This window comes from Eleutherodactylus coqui, chromosome 1 (assembly GCF_035609145.1).
Source record: "Eleutherodactylus coqui strain aEleCoq1 chromosome 1, aEleCoq1.hap1, whole genome shotgun sequence".
Lineage (NCBI taxonomy): Eukaryota > Metazoa > Chordata > Amphibia > Anura > Eleutherodactylidae > Eleutherodactylus > Eleutherodactylus coqui.
In genome coordinates, this window is record NC_089837.1 from 105,046,683 (window position 1) to 105,066,527 (window position 19,845).

Here is a 19,845-nt window from a genome sequence, read left to right on the forward strand (position 1 = left end):
TAGGCAGACATGCCTAATAATTACGCGTCCTTTGTGGCTGCGTTTCTTAGAATATGAGCAGATAGATGTAAGCGCACCTAGCAAAAAAAACTGTTAGCAAAAAGCTAACAGTGTGAGCCTCCTCCATATCCCCTCATAGCCCACACCTTTCCATCTCCAATGTATAATACGTGCGATTTCTGCCTTGTAATGTAGCTACGTAGACAGACATGCCTAATAATTACGCGTCCTTTGTGGCTGCGTTTCTTAGAATATGAGCAGATAGATATAAGCGCACCTAGCAAAAAAAACTGTTAGCAAAAAGCTAACAGTGTGGGCCTCCTCCATATCCCCTCATAGCCCACACCTTTCCATCTCTAATGTATAATACGTGCGATTTCTGCCTTGTAATGTAGCTACGTAGACAGACATGCCTAATAATTACGCGTCCTTTGTGGCTGCGTTTCTTAGAATATGAGCAGATAGATATAAGCGCACCTAGCAAAAAAAACTGTTAGCAAAAAGCTAACAGTGTGGGCCTCCTCCATATCCCCTCATAGCCCACACCTTTCCATCTCCAATGTATAATAGGTGCGATTTCTGCCTTTTAATGTAGTTACGTAGACGGACATGCCCAATAATTACGCATCCTTTGTGGCTGCGTTTTTTAGAGTACGAATAGATAGATGTAAGCGCATCTAGCAAAAAAAAATTGTTAGCAAAATCCTAACAGTGAGGCCTCCTCCATATCCCCTCATAGCCCATACCTTTCCATCTCCAATGTACAGTAGGTGCGAATTCGGCTTTGTAATGCAGCTACGTAGATGGATGTGACTAATATTTACGCAACCTTTGTGGCTGCGTTTCTTAGAATATGTGCAGGTAGATGAAAGCGCACCTAGCAAAAAAACCTGTTAGCAAAAAGCTAACAGTGTGGGCCTCCTCCATATCCCCTCATAGCCCACACCTTTCCATCTCCAATGTATAATACATGCAATTTCTGCCATGTAATGTAGCTACGTAGACAGACATGCCTAATAATTACGCGTCCTTTGTGGCTGCGTTTCTTAGAATATGAGCAGATAGATGTAAGTGCACCTAGCAAAAAAAACTGTTAGCAAAAAGCTAACAGTGTGGGCCTCCTCCATATCCCCTCATAGCCCACACCTTTCCATCTTCAATGTATAATACGTGCGATTTCTGCCTTGTAATGTAGCTACGTAGGCAGACATGCCTAATAATTACGCGTCCTTTGTGGCTGCGTTTCTTAGAATATGAGCAGATAGATGTAAGCGCACCTAGCAAAAAAAACTGTTAGCAAAAAGCTAACAGTGTGAGCCTCCTCCATATCCCCTCATAGCCCACACCTTTCCATCTCCAATGTATAATACGTGCGATTTCTGCCTTGTAATGTAGCTACGTAGACAGACATGCCTAATAATTACGCGTCCTTTGTGGCTGCGTTTCTTAGAATATGAGCAGATAGATATAAGCGCACCTAGCCAAAAAAAACTGTTAGCAAAAAGCTAACAGTGTGGGCCTCCTCCATATCCCCTCATAGCCCACACCTTTCCATCTCCAATGTATAATAGGTGCGATTTCTGCCTTTTAATGTAGCTACGTAGACGGACATGCCCAATAATTACGCGTCCTTTGTGGCTGCGTTTCTTAGAGTATGAATAGATAGATGTAAGCGCATCTAGCAAAAAGCTAACAGTGTGGGCCCTCTCCATATCCCCTCATAGCCCACACCTTTCCATCTCCAATGTATAATAGGTGCGATTTCTGCTTTTTAATGTAGCTACGTAGACGGACATGCCCAATAATTATGCGTCCTTTGTGGCTGCATTTCTTAGAGTACGAATAGATAGATGTAAGCGCATCTAGCAAAAAAAAATTGTTAGCAAAAAGCTGACAGTGTGGGCCTCCTCCATATCCCCTCATAGCCCATACCTTTCCATCTCCAATGTACAGTAGGTGCGAATTCTGCTTTGTAATGCAGCTACGTAGATGGATGTGACTAATATTTACGCAACCTTTGTGGCTGCGTTTCTTAGAATATGTGCAGATAGATGTAAGCGCACCTAGCAAAAAAAACTGTTAGCAAAAAGCTAACAGTGTGGGCCTCCTCCATATCCCCTCATAGCCCACACCTTTCCATCTCCAATGTATAATACATGCAATTTCTGCCATGTAATGTAGCTACGTAGACAGACATGCCTAATAATTACGCGTCCTTTGTGGCTGCGTTTCTTAGAAAATGAGCAGATAGATGTAAGTGCACCTAGCAAAAAAGACTGTTAGCAAAAAGCTAACAGTGTGGGCCTCCTCCATATCCCCTCATAGCCCACACCTTTCCATCTCTAATGTATAATACGTGCGATTTCTGCCTTGTAATGTAGCTACGTAGACAGACATGCCTAATAATTACGCGTCCTTTGTGGCTGCGTTTCTTAGAATATGAGCAGATAGATATAAGCGCACCTAGCAAAAAAAACTGTTAGCAAAAAGCTAACAGTGTGGGCCTCCTCCATATCCCCTCATAGCCCACACCTTTCCATCTCTAATGTATAATACGTGCGATTTCTGCCTTGTAATGTAGCTACGTAGACAGACATGCCTAATAATTACGCGTCCTTTGTGGCTGCGTTTCTTAGAATATGAGCAGATAGATATAAGCGCACCTAGCAAAAAAAACTGTTAGCAAAAAGCTAACAGTGTGGGCCTCCTCCATATCCCCTCATAGCCCACACCTTTCCATCTCCAATGTATAATAGGTGCGATTTCTGCCTTTTAATGTAGCTACGTAGACGGACATGCCCAATAATTACGCATCCTTTGTGGCTGCGTTTTTTAGAGTACGAATAGATAGATGTAAGCGCATCTAGCAAAAAAAAATTGTTAGCAAAATCCTAACAGTGTGGGCCTCCTCCATATCCCCTCATAGCCCATACCTTTCCATCTCCAATGTACAGTAGGTGCGACTTCTGCTTTGTAATGCAGCTACGTAGATGGATGTGACTAATATTTACGCAACCTTTGTGGCTGCGTTTCTTAGAATATGTGCGGATAGATGTAAGCGCACCTAGTAAAAAAAACTGTTAGCAAAAGCTAACAGTGTGGGCCTCCTCCATATCCCCTCATAGCCCACACCTTTCCATCTCCAATGTATAATACGTGCAATTTCTGCCTTGTAATGTAGCTACGTAGACAGACATGCCTAATAATTACGCGTCCTTTGTGGCTGCGTTTCTTAGAATATGAGCAGATAGATGTAAACGCACCTAGCAAAAAAAACTATTAGCAAAAAGCTAACAGTGTGGGCCTCCTCCATATCCCCTCATAGCCCACACCTTTCCATCTCCAATGTATAATAGGTGCGATTTCTGCCTTTTAATGTAGCTACGTAGACGGACATGCCCAATAATTACGCGTCCTTTGTGGCTGCGTTTTTTAGAGTACGAATAGATAGATGTAAGCGCATCTAGCAAAAAAAAATTGTTAGCAAAATCCTAACAGTGTGGGCCTCCTCCATATCCCCTCATAGCCCATACCTTTCCATCTCCAATGTACAGTAGGTGCGAATTCTGCTTTGTAATGCAGCTACGTAGATGGATGTGACTAATATTTACGCAACCTTTGTGGCTGCGTTTCTTAGAATATGTGCAGATAGATGTAAGCGCACCTAGCAAAAAAACCTGTTAGCAAAATGCTAACAGTGTGGGCCTCCTCCATATCCCCTCATAGCCCACACCTTTCCATCTTCAATGTATAATACATGCAATTTCTGCCATGTAATGTAGCTACGTAGACAGACATGCCTAATAATTACGCGTCCTTTGTGGCTGCGTTTCTTAGAATATGAGCAGATAGATGTAAGTGCACCTAGCAATAAAAACTGTTAGCAAAAAGCTAACAGTGTGGGCCTCCTCCATATCCCCTCATAGCCCACACCTTTCCATCTTCAATGTATAATACGTGCGATTTCTGCCTTGTAATGTAGCTACGTAGACAGACATGCCTAATAATTACGCGTCCTTTGTGGCTGCGTTTCTTAGAATATGAGCAGATAGATGTAAGCGCACCTAGCAAAAAAAACTGTTAGCAAAAAGCTAACAGTGTGAGCCTCCTCCATATCCCCTCATAGCCCACACCTTTCCATCTCAAATGTATAATACGTGCGATTTCTGCCTTGTAATGTAGCTACGTAGACAGACATGCCTAATAATTACGCGTCCTTTGTGGCTGCGTTTCTTAGAATATGAGCAGATAGATGTAAGCGCACCTAGCAAAAAAAACTGTTAGCAAAAAGCTAACAGTGTGAGCCTCCTCCATATCCCCTCATAGCCCACACCTTTCCATCTCCAATGTATAATACGTGCGATTTCTGCCTTGTAATGTAGCTACGTAGACGGACATGCCCAATAATTACGCGTCCTTTGTGGCTGCGTTTCTTAGAGTATGAATAGATAGATGTAAGCGCATCTAGCAAAAAGCTAACAGTGTGGGCCTCCTCCATATCCCCTCATAGCCCATACCTTTCCATCTCCAATGTACAGTAGGTGCGAATTCTGCTTTGTAATGCAGCTACGTAGATGGATGTGACTAATATTTACGCAACCTTTGTGGCTGCGTTTCTTAGAATATGTGCAGATAGATGTAAGCGCACCTAGCAAAAAAAACTGTTAGCAAAAAGCTAACAGTGTGGGCCTCCTCCATATCCCCTCATAGCCCACACCTTTCCATCTCCAATGTATAATACATGCAATTTCTGCCATGTAATGTAGCTACGTAGACAGACATGCCTAATAATTACGCGTCCTTTGTGGCTGCGTTTCTTAGAATATGAGCAGATAGATATAAGCGCACCTAGCAAAAAAAACTGTTAGCAAAAAGCTAACAGTGTGGGCCTCCTCCATATCCCCTCATAACCCACACCTTTCCATCTCCAATGTATAATAGGTGCGATTTCTGCCTTTTAATGTAGCTACGTAGACGGACATGCCCAATAATTACGCGTCCTTTGTGGCTGCGTTTCTTAGAGTATGAATAGATAGATGTAAGCGCATCTAGCAAAAAGCTAACAGTGTGGGCCTCCTCCATATCCCCTCATAGCCCACACCTTTCCATCTCCAATGTATAATAGGTGCGATTTCTGCCTTTTAATGTAGCTACGTAGACGGACATGCCCAGTCATTACGCGTCCTTTGTGGCTGCGTTTCTTAGAGTACGAATAGATAGATGTAAGCGCATCTAGCAAAAAAAAATTGTTAGCAAAAAGCTAACAGTGTGGGCCTCCTCCATATCCCCTCATAGCCCATACCTTTCCATCTCCAATGTACAGTAGGTGCGAATTCTGCTTTGTAATGCAGCTACGTGGATGGATATGACTAATATTTACGCAACCTTTGTGGCTGCGTTTCTTAGAATATGTGCAGATAGATGTAAGCGCACCTAGCAAAAAAAACTGTTAGCAAAAAGCTAACAGTGTGGGCCTCCTCCATATCCCCTCATAACCCACACCTTTCCATCTCCAATGTATAATAGGTGCGATTTCTGCCTTTTAATGTAGCTACGTAGACGGACATGCCCAATAATTACGCGTCCTTTGTGGCTGCGTTTCTTAGAGTATGAATAGATAGATGTAAGTGCACCTAGTAAAAAAAATTGTTACCAAAAAGCTAACACTGTGGGCCTCCTCCATATCCCCTCATAGCCCACACCTTTCCATCTCCAATGTATAATAGGTGCGATTTCTGCCTTGTAATGTAGCTACGTAGACAGACATGCCTAATAATTACGCGTCCTTTGTGGCTGCGTTTCTTAGAATATGAGCAGATAGATGTAAACGCACCTAGCAAAAAAAACTGTTAGCAAAAAGCTAACAGTGTGGGCCTCCTCCATATCCCCTCATAGCCCACACCTTTCCATCTCCAATGTATAATAGGTGCGATTTCTGCCTTTTAATGTAGCTACGTAGACGGACATGCCCAATAATTACGCGTCCTTTGTGGCTGCGTTTTTTAGAGTACGAATAGATAGATGTAAGCGCATCTAGCAAAAAAAAATTGTTAGCAAAATCCTAACAGTGTGGGCCTCCTCCATATCCCCTCATAGCCCATACCTTTCCATCTCCAATGTACAGTAGGTGCGAATTCTGCTTTGTAATGCAGCTACGTAGATGGATGTGACTAATATTTACGCAACCTTTGTGGCTGCGTTTCTTAGAATATGTGCAGATAGATGTAAGCGCACCTAGCAAAAAAACCTGTTAGCAAAATGCTAACAGTGTGGGCCTCCTCCATATCCCCTCATAGCCCACACCTTTCCATCTTCAATGTATAATACATGCAATTTCTGCCATGTAATGTAGCTACGTAGACAGACATGCCTAATAATTACGCGTCCTTTGTGGCTGCGTTTCTTAGAATATGAGCAGATAGATGTAAGTGCACCTAGCAATAAAAACTGTTAGCAAAAAGCTAACAGTGTGGGCCTCCTCCATATCCCCTCATAGCCCACACCTTTCCATCTTCAATGTATAATACGTGCGATTTCTGCCTTGTAATGTAGCTACGTAGACAGACATGCCTAATAATTACGCGTCCTTTGTGGCTGCGTTTCTTAGAATATGAGCAGATAGATGTAAGCGCACCTAGCAAAAAAAACTGTTAGCAAAAAGCTAACAGTGTGAGCCTCCTCCATATCCCCTCATAGCCCACACCTTTCCATCTCCAATGTATAATACGTGCGATTTCTGCCTTGTAATGTAGCTACGTAGACAGACATGCCTAATAATTACGCGTCCTTTGTGGCTGCGTTTCTTAGAATATGAGCAGATAGATGTAAGCGCACCTAGCAAAAAAAACTGTTAGCAAAAAGCTAACAGTGTGAGCCTCCTCCATATCCCCTCATAGCCCACACCTTTCCATCTCCAATGTATAATACGTGCGATTTCTGCCTTGTAATGTAGCTACGTAGACGGACATGCCCAATAATTACGCGTCCTTTGTGGCTGCGTTTCTTAGAGTATGAATAGATAGATGTAAGCGCATCTAGCAAAAAGCTAACAGTGTGGGCCTCCTCCATATCCCCTCATAGCCCATACCTTTCCATCTCCAATGTACAGTAGGTGCGAATTCTGCTTTGTAATGCAGCTACGTAGATGGATGTGACTAATATTTACGCAACCTTTGTGGCTGCGTTTCTTAGAATATGTGCAGATAGATGTAAGCGCACCTAGCAAAAAAAACTGTTAGCAAAAAGCTAACAGTGTGGGCCTCCTCCATATCCCCTCATAGCCCACACCTTTCCATCTCCAATGTATAATACATGCAATTTCTGCCATGTAATGTAGCTACGTAGACAGACATGCCTAATAATTACGCGTCCTTTGTGGCTGCGTTTCTTAGAATATGAGCAGATAGATATAAGCGCACCTAGCAAAAAAAACTGTTAGCAAAAAGCTAACAGTGTGGGCCTCCTCCATATCCCCTCATAGCCCACACCTTTCCATCTCCAATGTATAATAGGTGCGATTTCTGCCTTTTAATGTAGCTACGTAGACGGACATGCCCAATAATTACGCGTCCTTTGTGGCTGCGTTTCTTAGAGTATGAATAGATAGATGTAAGCGCATCTAGCAAAAAGCTAACAGTGTGGGCCTCCTCCATATCCCCTCATAGCCCACACCTTTCCATCTCCAATGTATAATAGGTGCGATTTCTGCCTTTTAATGTAGCTACGTAGACGGACATGCCCAGTAATTACGCGTCCTTTGTGGCTGCGTTTCTTAGAGTACGAATAGATAGATGTAAGCGCATCTAGCAAAAAAAAATTGTTAGCAAAAAGCTAACAGTGTGGGCCTCCTCCATATCCCCTCATAGCCCATACCTTTCCATCTCCAATGTACAGTAGGTGCGAATTCTGCTTTGTAATGCAGCTACGTGGATGGATATGACTAATATTTACGCAACCTTTGTGGCTGCGTTTCTTAGAATATGTGCAGATAGATGTAAGCGCACCTAGCAAAAAAAACTGTTAGCAAAAAGCTAACAGTGTGGGCCTCCTCCATATCCCCTCATAACCCACACCTTTCCATCTCCAATGTATAATAGGTGCGATTTCTGCCTTTTAATGTAGCTACGTAGACGGACATGCCCAATAATTACGCGTCCTTTGTGGCTGCGTTTCTTAGAGTATGAATAGATAGATGTAAGTGCACCTAGTAAAAAAAATTGTTACCAAAAAGCTAACACTGTGGGCCTCCTCCATATCCCCTCATAGCCCACACCTTTCCATCTCCAATGTATAATAGGTGCGATTTCTGCCTTGTAATGTAGCTACGTAGACAGACATGCCTAATAATTACGCGTCCTTTGTGGCTGCGTTTCTTAGAATATGAGCAGATAGATGTAAACGCACCTAGCAAAAAAAACTGTTAGCAAAAAGCTAACAGTGTGGGCCTCCTCCATATCCCCTCATAGCCCACACCTTTCCATCTCCAATGTATAATAGGTGCGATTTCTGCCTTTTAATGTAGCTACGTAGACGGACATGCCCAATAATTACGCGTCCTTTGTGGCTGCGTTTTTTAGAGTACGAATAGATAGATGTAAGCGCATCTAGCAAAAAAAAATTGTTAGCAAAATCCTAACAGTGTGGGCCTCCTCCATATCCCCTCATAGCCCATACCTTTCCATCTCCAATGTACAGTAGGTGCGAATTCGGCTTTGTAATGCAGCTACGTAGATGGATGTGACTAATATTTACGCAACCTTTGTGGCTGCGTTTCTTAGAATATGTGCAGGTAGATGTAAGCGCACCTAGCAAAAAAACCTGTTAGCAAAAAGCTAACAGTGTGGGCCTCCTCCATATCCCCTCATAGCCCACACCTTTCCATCTCCAATGTATAATACATGCAATTTCTGCCATGTAATGTAGCTACGTAGACAGACATGCCTAATAATTACGCGTCCTTTGTGGCTGCGTTTCTTAGAATATGAGCAGATAGATGTAAGTGCACCTAGCAAAAAAAACTGTTAGCAAAAAGCTAACAGTGTGGGCCTCCTCCATATCCCCTCATAGCCCACACCTTTCCATCTTCAATGTATAATACGTGCGATTTCTGCCTTGTAATGTAGCTACGTAGGCAGACATGCCTAATAATTACGCGTCCTTTGTGGCTGCGTTTCTTAGAATATGAGCAGATAGATGTAAGCGCACCTAGCAAAAAAAACTGTTAGCAAAAAGCTAACAGTGTGAGCCTCCTCCATATCCCCTCATAGCCCACACCTTTCCATCTCCAATGTATAATACGTGCGATTTCTGCCTTGTAATGTAGCTACGTAGACAGACATGCCTAATAATTACGCGTCCTTTGTGGCTGCGTTTCTTAGAATATGAGCAGATAGATATAAGCGCACCTAGCCAAAAAAAACTGTTAGCAAAAAGCTAACAGTGTGGGCCTCCTCCATATCCCCTCATAGCCCACACCTTTCCATCTCCAATGTATAATAGGTGCGATTTCTGCCTTTTAATGTAGCTACGTAGACGGACATGCCCAATAATTACGCGTCCTTTGTGGCTGCGTTTCTTAGAGTATGAATAGATAGATGTAAGCGCATCTAGCAAAAAGCTAACAGTGTGGGCCTCCTCCATATCCCCTCATAGCCCACACCTTTCCATCTCCAATGTATAATAGGTGCGATTTCTGCTTTTTAATGTAGCTACGTAGACGGACATGCCCAATAATTACGCGTCCTTTGTGGCTGCATTTCTTAGAGTACGAATAGATAGATGTAAGCGCATCTAGCAAAAAAAAATTGTTAGCAAAAAGCTGACAGTGTGGGCCTCCTCCATATCCCCTCATAGCCCATACCTTTCCATCTCCAATGTACAGTAGGTGCGAATTCTGCTTTGTAATGCAGCTACGTAGATGGATGTGACTAATATTTACGCAACCTTTGTGGCTGCGTTTCTTAGAATATGTGCAGATAGATGTAAGCGCACCTAGCAAAAAAAACTGTTAGCAAAAAGCTAACAGTGTGGGCCTCCTCCATATCCCCTCATAGCCCACACCTTTCCATCTCCAATGTATAATACATGCAATTTCTGCCATGTAATGTAGCTACGTAGACAGACATGCCTAATAATTACGCGGCCTTTGTGGCTGCGTTTCTTAGAATATGAGCAGATAGATGTAAGTGCACCTAGCAAAAAAGACTGTTAGCAAAAAGCTAACAGTGTGGGCCTCCTCCATATCCCCTCATAGCCCACACCTTTCCATCTCTAATGTATAATACGTGCGATTTCTGCCTTGTAATGTAGCTACGTAGACAGACATGCCTAATAATTACGCGTCCTTTGTGGCTGCGTTTCTTAGAATATGAGCAGATAGATATAAGCGCACCTAGCAAAAAAAACTGTTAGCAAAAAGCTAACAGTGTGGGCCTCCTCCATATCCCCTCATAGCCCACACCTTTCCATCTCTAATGTATAATACGTGCGATTTCTGCCTGTAATGTAGCTACGTAGACAGACATGCCTAATAATTACGCGTCCTTTGTGGCTGCGTTTCTTAGAATATGAGCAGATAGATATAAGCGCACCTAGCAAAAAAAACTGTTAGCAAAAAGCTAACAGTGTGGGCCTCCTCCATATCCCCTCATAGCCCACACCTTTCCATCTCCAATGTATAATAGGTGCGATTTCTGCCTTTTAATGTAGCTACGTAGACGGACATGCCCAATAATTACGCATCCTTTGTGGCTGCGTTTTTTAGAGTACGAATAGATAGATGTAAGCGCATCTAGCAAAAAAAAATTGTTAGCAAAATCCTAACAGTGTGGGCCTCCTCCATATCCCCTCATAGCCCATACCTTTCCATCTCCAATGTACAGTAGGTGCGACTTCTGCTTTGTAATGCAGCTACGTAGATGGATGTGACTAATATTTACGCAACCTTTGTGGCTGCGTTTCTTAGAATATGTGCGGATAGATGTAAGCGCACCTAGTAAAAAAACTGTTAGCAAAAGCTAACAGTGTGGGCCTCCTCCATATCCCCTCATAGCCCACACCTTTCCATCTCCAATGTATAATACGTGCAATTTCTGCCTTGTAATGTAGCTACGTAGACAGACATGCCTAATAATTACGCGTCCTTTGTGGCTGCGTTTCTTAGAATATGAGCAGATAGATGTAAACGCACCTAGCAAAAAAAACTATTAGCAAAAAGCTAACAGTGTGGGCCTCCTCCATATCCCCTCATAGCCCACACCTTTCCATCTCCAATGTATAATAGGTGCGATTTCTGCCTTTTAATGTAGCTACGTAGACGGACATGCCCAATAATTACGCGTCCTTTGTGGCTGCGTTTTTTAGAGTACGAATAGATAGATGTAAGCGCATCTAGCAAAAAAAAATTGTTAGCAAAATCCTAACAGTGTGGGCCTCCTCCATATCCCCTCATAGCCCATACCTTTCCATCTCCAATGTACAGTAGGTGCGAATTCTGCTTTGTAATGCAGCTACGTAGATGGATGTGACTAATATTTACGCAACCTTTGTGGCTGCGTTTCTTAGAATATGTGCAGATAGATGTAAGCGCACCTAGCAAAAAAACCTGTTAGCAAAATGCTAACAGTGTGGGCCTCCTCCATATCCCCTCATAGCCCACACCTTTCCATCTTCAATGTATAATACATGCAATTTCTGCCATGTAATGTAGCTACGTAGACAGACATGCCTAATAATTACGCGTCCTTTGTGGCTGCGTTTCTTAGAATATGAGCAGATAGATGTAAGTGCACCTAGCAATAAAAACTGTTAGCAAAAAGCTAACAGTGTGGGCCTCCTCCATATCCCCTCATAGCCCACACCTTTCCATCTTCAATGTATAATACGTGCGATTTCTGCCTTGTAATGTAGCTACGTAGACAGACATGCCTAATAATTACGCGTCCTTTGTGGCTGCGTTTCTTAGAATATGAGCAGATAGATGTAAGCGCACCTAGCAAAAAAAACTGTTAGCAAAAAGCTAACAGTGTGAGCCTCCTCCATATCCCCTCATAGCCCACACCTTTCCATCTCCAATGTATAATACGTGCGATTTCTGCCTTGTAATGTAGCTACGTAGACAGACATGCCTAATAATTACGCGTCCTTTGTGGCTGCGTTTCTTAGAATATGAGCAGATAGATATAAGCGCACCTAGCAAAAAAAACTGTTAGCAAAAAGCTAACAGTGTGGGCCTCCTCCATATCCCCTCATAGCCCACACCTTTCCATCTTTAATGTATAATACGTGCGATTTCTGCCTTGTAATGTAGCTACGTAGACAGACATGCCTAATAATTACGCGTCCTTTGTGGCTGCGTTTCTTAGAATATGAGCAGATAGATATAAGCGCACCTAGCAAAAAAAACTGTTAGCAAAAAGCTAACAGTGTGGGCCTCCTCCATATCCCCTCATAGCCCACACCTTTCCATCTCCAATGTATAATAGGTGCGATTTCTGCCTTTTAATGTAGCTACGTAGACGGACATGCCCAATAATTACGCGTCCTTTGTGGCTGCGTTTCTTAGAGTATGAATAGATAGATGTAAGCGCATCTAGCAAAAAGCTAACAGTGTGGGCCTCCTCCATATCCCCTCATAGCCCACACCTTTCCATCTCCAATGTATAATAGGTGCGATTTCTGCCTTTTAATGTAGCTACGTAGACGGACATGCCCAGTAATTACGCGTCCTTTGTGGCTGCGTTTCTTAGAGTACGAATAGATAGATGTAAGCGCATCTAGCAAAAAAAAATTGTTAGCAAAAAGCTAACAGTGTGGGCCTCCTCCATATCCCCTCATAGCCCATACCTTTCCATCTCCAATGTACAGTAGGTGCGAATTCTGCTTTGTAATGCAGCTACGTGGATGGATATGACTAATATTTACGCAACCTTTGTGGCTGCGTTTCTTAGAATATGTGCAGATAGATGTAAGCGCACCTAGCAAAAAAAACTGTTAGCAAAAAGCTAACAGTGTGGGCCTCCTCCATATCCCCTCATAACCCACACCTTTCCATCTCCAATGTATAATAGGTGCGATTTCTGCCTTTTAATGTAGCTACGTAGACGGACATGCCCAATAATTACGCGTCCTTTGTGGCTGCGTTTCTTAGAGTATGAATAGATAGATGTAAGTGCACCTAGTAAAAAAAATTGTTACCAAAAAGCTAACACTGTGGGCCTCCTCCATATCCCCTCATAGCCCACACCTTTCCATCTCCAATGTATAATAGGTGCGATTTCTGCCTTGTAATGTAGCTACGTAGACAGACATGCCTAATAATTACGCGTCCTTTGTGGCTGCGTTTCTTAGAATATGAGCAGATAGATGTAAACGCACCTAGCAAAAAAAACTGTTAGCAAAAAGCTAACAGTGTGGGCCTCCTCCATATCCCCTCATAGCCCACACCTTTCCATCTCCAATGTATAATAGGTGCGATTTCTGCCTTTTAATGTAGCTACGTAGACGGACATGCCCAATAATTACGCGTCCTTTGTGGCTGCGTTTTTTAGAGTACGAATAGATAGATGTAAGCGCATCTAGCAAAAAAAAATTGTTAGCAAAATCCTAACAGTGTGGGCCTCCTCCATATCCCCTCATAGCCCATACCTTTCCATCTCCAATGTACAGTAGGTGCGAATTCGGCTTTGTAATGCAGCTACGTAGATGGATGTGACTAATATTTACGCAACCTTTGTGGCTGCGTTTCTTAGAATATGTGCAGGTAGATGTAAGCGCACCTAGCAAAAAAACCTGTTAGCAAAAAGCTAACAGTGTGGGCCTCCTCCATATCCCCTCATAGCCCACACCTTTCCATCTCCAATGTATAATACATGCAATTTCTGCCATGTAATGTAGCTACGTAGACAGACATGCCTAATAATTACGCGTCCTTTGTGGCTGCGTTTCTTAGAATATGAGCAGATAGATGTAAGTGCACCTAGCAAAAAAAACTGTTAGCAAAAAGCTAACAGTGTGGGCCTCCTCCATATCCCCTCATAGCCCACACCTTTCCATCTTCAATGTATAATACGTGCGATTTCTGCCTTGTAATGTAGCTACGTAGGCAGACATGCCTAATAATTACGCGTCCTTTGTGGCTGCGTTTCTTAGAATATGAGCAGATAGATGTAAGCGCACCTAGCAAAAAAAACTGTTAGCAAAAAGCTAACAGTGTGAGCCTCCTCCATATCCCCTCATAGCCCACACCTTTCCATCTCCAATGTATAATACGTGCGATTTCTGCCTTGTAATGTAGCTACGTAGACAGACATGCCTAATAATTACGCGTCCTTTGTGGCTGCGTTTCTTAGAATATGAGCAGATAGATATAAGCGCACCTAGCCAAAAAAAACTGTTAGCAAAAAGCTAACAGTGTGGGCCTCCTCCATATCCCCTCATAGCCCACACCTTTCCATCTCCAATGTATAATAGGTGCGATTTCTGCCTTTTAATGTAGCTACGTAGACGGACATGCCCAATAATTACGCGTCTTTTGTGGCTGCGTTTCTTAGAGTATGAATAGATAGATGTAAGCGCATCTAGCAAAAAGCTAACAGTGTGGGCCTCCTCCATATCCCCTCATAGCCCACACCTTTCCATCTCCAATGTATAATAGGTGCGATTTCTGCTTTTTAATGTAGCTACGTAGACGGACATGCCCAATAATTACGCGTCCTTTGTGGCTGCATTTCTTAGAGTACGAATAGATAGATGTAAGCGCATCTAGCAAAAAAAAATTGTTAGCAAAAAGCTGACAGTGTGGGCCTCCTCCATATCCCCTCATAGCCCATACCTTTCCATCTCCAATGTACAGTAGGTGCGAATTCTGCTTTGTAATGCAGCTACGTAGATGGATGTGACTAATATTTACGCAACCTTTGTGGCTGCGTTTCTTAGAATATGTGCAGATAGATGTAAGCGCACCTAGCAAAAAAAACTGTTAGCAAAAAGCTAACAGTGTGGGCCTCCTCCATATCCCCTCATAGCCCACACCTTTCCATCTCCAATGTATAATACATGCAATTTCTGCCATGTAATGTAGCTACGTAGACAGACATGCCTAATAATTACGCGGCCTTTGTGGCTGCGTTTCTTAGAATATGAGCAGATAGATGTAAGTGCACCTAGCAAAAAAGACTGTTAGCAAAAAGCTAACAGTGTGGGCCTCCTCCATATCCCCTCATAGCCCACACCTTTCCATCTCTAATGTATAATACGTGCGATTTCTGCCTTGTAATGTAGCTACGTAGACAGACATGCCTAATAATTACGCGTCCTTTGTGGCTGCGTTTCTTAGAATATGAGCAGATAGATATAAGCGCACCTAGCAAAAAAAACTGTTAGCAAAAAGCTAACAGTGTGGGCCTCCTCCATATCCCCTCATAGCCCACACCTTTCCATCTCTAATGTATAATACGTGCGATTTCTGCCTTGTAATGTAGCTACGTAGACAGACATGCCTAATAATTACGCGTCCTTTGTGGCTGCGTTTCTTAGAATATGAGCAGATAGATATAAGCGCACCTAGCAAAAAAAACTGTTAGCAAAAAGCTAACAGTGTGGGCCTCCTCCATATCCCCTCATAGCCCACACCTTTCCATCTCCAATGTATAATAGGTGCGATTTCTGCCTTTTAATGTAGCTACGTAGACGGACATGCCCAATAATTACGCATCCTTTGTGGCTGCGTTTTTTAGAGTACGAATAGATAGATGTAAGCGCATCTAGCAAAAAAAAATTGTTAGCAAAATCCTAACAGTGTGGGCCTCCTCCATATCCCCTCATAGCCCATACCTTTCCATCTCCAATGTACAGTAGGTGCGACTTCTGCTTTGTAATGCAGCTACGTAGATGGATGTGACTAATATTTACGCAACCTTTGTGGCTGCGTTTCTTAGAATATGTGCGGATAGATGTAAGCGCACCTAGTAAAAAAACTGTTAGCAAAAGCTAACAGTGTGGGCCTCCTCCATATCCCCTCATAGCCCACACCTTTCCATCTCCAATGTATAATACGTGCAATTTCTGCCTTGTAATGTAGCTACGTAGACAGACATGCCTAATAATTACGCGTCCTTTGTGGCTGCGTTTCTTAGAATATGAGCAGATAGATGTAAACGCACCTAGCAAAAAAAACTATTAGCAAAAAGCTAACAGTGTGGGCCTCCTCCATATCCCCTCATAGCCCACACCTTTCCATCTCCAATGTATAATAGGTGCGATTTCTGCCTTTTAATGTAGCTACGTAGACGGACATGCCCAATAATTACGCGTCCTTTGTGGCTGCGTTTTTTAGAGTACGAATAGATAGATGTAAGCGCATCTAGCAAAAAAAAATTGTTAGCAAAATCCTAACAGTGTGGGCCTCCTCCATATCCCCTCATAGCCCATACCTTTCCATCTCCAATGTACAGTAGGTGCGAATTCTGCTTTGTAATGCAGCTACGTAGATGGATGTGACTAATATTTACGCAACCTTTGTGGCTGCGTTTCTTAGAATATGTGCAGATAGATGTAAGCGCACCTAGCAAAAAAACCTGTTAGCAAAATGCTAACAGTGTGGGCCTCCTCCATATCCCCTCATAGCCCACACCTTTCCATCTTCAATGTATAATACATGCAATTTCTGCCATGTAATGTAGCTACGTAGACAGACATGCCTAATAATTACGCGTCCTTTGTGGCTGCGTTTCTTAGAATATGAGCAGATAGATGTAAGTGCACCTAGCAATAAAAACTGTTAGCAAAAAGCTAACAGTGTGGGCCTCCTCCATATCCCCTCATAGCCCACACCTTTCCATCTTCAATGTATAATACGTGCGATTTCTGCCTTGTAATGTAGCTACGTAGACAGACATGCCTAATAATTACGCGTCCTTTGTGGCTGCGTTTCTTAGAATATGAGCAGATAGATGTAAGCGCACCTAGCAAAAAAAACTGTTAGCAAAAAGCTAACAGTGTGAGCCTCCTCCATATCCCCTCATAGCCCACACCTTTCCATCTCCAATGTATAATACGTGCGATTTCTGCCTTGTAATGTAGCTACGTAGACAGACATGCCTAATAATTACGCGTCCTTTGTGGCTGCGTTTCTTAGAATATGAGCAGATAGATATAAGCGCACCTAGCAAAAAAAACTGTTAGCAAAAAGCTAACAGTGTGGGCCTCCTCCATATCCCCTCATAGCCCACACCTTTCCATCTCTAATGTATAATACGTGCGATTTCTGCCTTGTAATGTAGCTACGTAGACAGACATGCCTAATAATTACGCGTCCTTTGTGGCTGCGTTTCTTAGAATATGAGCAGATAGATATAAGCGCACCTAGCAAAAAAAACTGTTAGCAAAAAGCTAACAGTGTGGGCCTCCTCCATATCCCCTCATAGCCCACACCTTTCCATCTCCAATGTATAATAGGTGCGATTTCTGCCTTTTAATGTAGCTACGTAGACGGACATGCCCAATAATTACGCATCCTTTGTGGCTGCGTTTTTTAGAGTACGAATAGATAGATGTAAGCGCATCTAGCAAAAAAAAATTGTTAGCAAAATCCTAACAGTGAGGCCTCCTCCATATCCCCTCATAGCCCATACCTTTCCATCTCCAATGTACAGTAGGTGCGAATTCGGCTTTGTAATGCAGCTACGTAGATGGATGTGACTAATATTTACGCAACCTTTGTGGCTGCGTTTCTTAGAATATGTGCAGGTAGATGAAAGCGCACCTAGCAAAAAAACCTGTTAGCAAAAAGCTAACAGTGTGGGCCTCCTCCATATCCCCTCATAGCCCACACCTTTCCATCTCCAATGTATAATACATGCAATTTCTGCCATGTAATGTAGCTACGTAGACAGACATGCCTAATAATTACGCGTCCTTTGTGGCTGCGTTTCTTAGAATATGAGCAGATAGATGTAAGTGCACCTAGCAAAAAATACTGTTAGCAAAAAGCTAACAGTGTGGGCCTCCTCCATATCCCCTCATAGCCCACACCTTTCCATCTTCAATGTATAATACGTGCGATTTCTGCCTTGTAATGTAGCTACGTAGGCAGACATGCCTAATAATTACGCGTCCTTTGTGGCTGCGTTTCTTAGAATATGAGCAGATAGATATAAGCGCACCTAGCCAAAAAAAACTGTTAGCAAAAAGCTAACAGTGTGGGCCTCCTCCATATCCCCTCATAGCCCACACCTTTCCATCTCCAATGTATAATAGGTGCGATTTCTGCCTTTTAATGTAGCTACGTAGACGGACATGCCCAATAATTACGCGTCCTTTGTGGCTGCGTTTCTTAGAGTATGAATAGATAGATGTAAGCGCATCTAGCAAAAAGCTAACAGTGTGGGCCCTCTCCATATCCCCTCATAGCCCACACCTTTCCATCTCCAATGTATAATAGGTGCGATTTCTGCTTTTTAATGTAGCTACGTAGACGGACATGCCCAATAATTACGCGTCCTTTGTGGCTGCATTTCTTAGAGTACGAATAGATAGATGTAAGCGCATCTAGCAAAAAAAAATTGTTAGCAAAAAGCTGACAGTGTGGGCCTCCTCCATATCCCCTCATAGCCCATACCTTTCCATCTTCAATGTATAATACGTGCGAATTCTGCTTTGTAATGCAGCTACGTAGATGGATGTGACTAATATTTACGCAACCTTTGTGGCTGCGTTTCTTAGAATATGTGCAGATAGATGTAAGCGCACCTAGCAAAAAAAACTGTTAGCAAAAAGCTAACAGTGTGGGCCTCCTCCATATCCCCTCATAGCCCACACCTTTCCATCTCCAATGTATAATACGTGCGATTTCTGCCTTGTAATGTAGCTACGTAGACAGACATGCCTAATAATTACGCGTCCTTTGTGGCTGCGTTTCTTAGAATATGAGCAGATAGATATAAGCGCACCTAGCAAAAAAAACTGTTAGCAAAAAGCTAACAGTGTGGGCCTCCTCCATATCCCCTCATAGCCCACACCTTTCCATCTCTAATGTATAATACGTGCGATTTCTGCCTTGTAATGTAGCTACGTAGACAGACATGCCTAATAATTACGCGTCCTTTGTGGCTGCGTTTCTTAGAATATGAGCAGATAGATATAAGCGCACCTAGCAAAAAAAACTGTTAGCAAAAAGCTAACAGTGTGGGCCTCCTCCATATCCCCTCATAGCCCACACCTTTCCATCTCCAATGTATAATAGGTGCGATTTCTGCCTTTTAATGTAGCTACGTAGACGGACATGCCCAATAATTACGCATCCTTTGTGGCTGCGTTTTTTAGAGTACGAATAGATAGATGTAAGCGCATCTAGCAAAAAAAAATTGTTAGCAAAATCCTAACAGTGTGGGCCTCCTCCATATCCCCTCATAGCCCATACCTTTCCATCTCCAATGTACAGTAGGTGCGACTTCTGCTTTGTAATGCAGCTACGTAGATGGATGTGACTAATATTTACGCAACCTTTGTGGCTGCGTTTCTTAGAATATGTGCGGATAGATGTAAGCGCACCTAGTAAAAAAACTGTTAGCAAAAGCTAACAGTGTGGGCCTCCTCCATATCCCCTCATAGCCCACACCTTTCCATCTCCAATGTATAATACGTGCAATTTCTGCCTTGTAATGTAGCTACGTAGACAGACATGCCTAATAATTACGCGTCCTTTGTGGCTGCGTTTCTTAGAATATGAGCAGATAGATGTAAACGCACCTAGCAAAAAAAACTATTAGCAAAAAGCTAACAGTGTGGGCCTCCTCCATATCCCCTCATAGCCCACACCTTTCCATCTCCAATGTATAATAGGTGCGA